Consider the following 1838-nt stretch of genomic DNA (forward strand, 5'->3'; position numbering starts at 1 on the left):
TAAGTTAGGTTTATTTTACATTTAGTTCATGATCTTTATGCAATTAGAATATGTTTGTTTCCTTGTACTTTATTTCTTGCAATAAGTTAGGGTTTCCTCCCATTTAATGGAGATTCCTAGTATTCGGAACCAGATCCATTAATGAAGGGATTTTGGGGAAAGCTTCCTCCTTTCATTGGGAATGATTCCTAATCATTTTGTATAAGTACCAAGTCGAATTTTCCACTAGGGGTAGATTTTTATTAGTTTTCTTGTGGAAAGAACTCGTATTTTTGCAGCTCCATTGTATTTTCTTGCAGGGATGTAATTGTATTAATGAAAATAATAAAGATTGGTGTCATGTTCAGCTTCTAAATATTTTTCTCCTCCATAGGTCTTTGAGTTTCCTTGGGCTTAGCCATCCCAGGATCCTCAGAGCCCTTTTGTATCATTTGCTTTTCTTCTTGTCACTTCTTATTCACATGCCTCTCTTGTTCTTGTTTCTTTCTATTTCTGCATTTAGTATTGATGATTTCTTTTTGTAGGAATAGCTTAAATGGTTGATGTAAGTTCTTTTGTAGGATCAAAAGCATCATTTCATCCTCGGAAAATATTTGGAAGTTCATAGTAATCATTGAGCTACTTGGATTAGTTTTCGTATTCCCAAATCTAGATTTCTGGAACTCCTTTGTAGCAAAGAACAGTAAATTTCCGCTATCTTTTTAGAGGAATCTAATGAACCTTAATCCAGTTGATTCCACTTGCATTAGATCAAAAAATAATTATATTTAATAACAAAATTTACCCCATTTCATTTGCACTTGGTTAGGTTAGGCATTTGATAGATTTACTAGCTCACTAGTTCTCGAATTTTTGGATTTTAGACTAGTAATTTTCTATTGTTTAATAAATCTTTTCCCATGTATAGATGAATTTGTGGATAGATTCAGAAGATAATGTGTGTTGTTGTAGGAGCTTCTACATTTCAGGGATACCTCCTGTCTTTCACCTCATCTAAGCCTCATTATAATTTTTATGTAATATGACAGAGTTTTAATTATTATTTATATTTTTAATGTAATTTAACCAAGTAAAATGTTTTAATTAATCATTATAATTATTAATTTTATTGTTTATTATTTTATTGAATTTAATTTTTATGTAATTTGACCAGGTCAAAATGTTTACATAAAATAATCTTACTACATTTCTTAGCTCCTCTCAACTCAATAAGATAAACCAGCCTAGATCCATCTACTCCGGATCTATCAAGCATCGAGAGGGATCAAATCTCTTTTAACTCTAAAAGAGGTTTGCACGTCAAGAGATTTAATCCCTCTCAACATTTGATAGATGCACAATTAAGATGGATTTAGGTTGGTTTAATTATTATTATTAATTAAACTAGATTAAAAAAACGTTGTCGATATACCCTAATAGGCCTATTCTCTTTAAACCATTAAATTGGCAATTGAAAAATATGAAGTGGATTTTAAAAAATTATTGGAACCATTGCTTACTAATACATTTCATAATAGTTAGAAAGATCGGCTGACTACAAATGAGATCCAAAATTTCTACAAAGTATTTCCATATTAACTTAAATTTAGGTATTAAATATATATACGTGAAGAAATATAATAATTTAAAATTTAAAATACACATTAATATAGAATATAATTTAAAAGAAATAATAATATGACATTTAAAAAAAAGGTTATGTTAAGGATAGGTTATTTTTTATTTTTTAATATAACTTTTATATGTGACCATTCAATTTAAAACTACCAGTCATTCAATTAGAACAAAAAAATTACATTTTAAAAAATTAAAAATTGTTTCTTTTAATTTTCAAAATA

Source organism: Pinus tabuliformis, chromosome 1_2 (assembly GCF_031772625.1).
Source record: "Pinus tabuliformis cultivar Carrire ecotype Pingquan chromosome 1_2, CPIR1, whole genome shotgun sequence".
NCBI lineage: Eukaryota > Viridiplantae > Streptophyta > Pinopsida > Pinales > Pinaceae > Pinus > Pinus tabuliformis.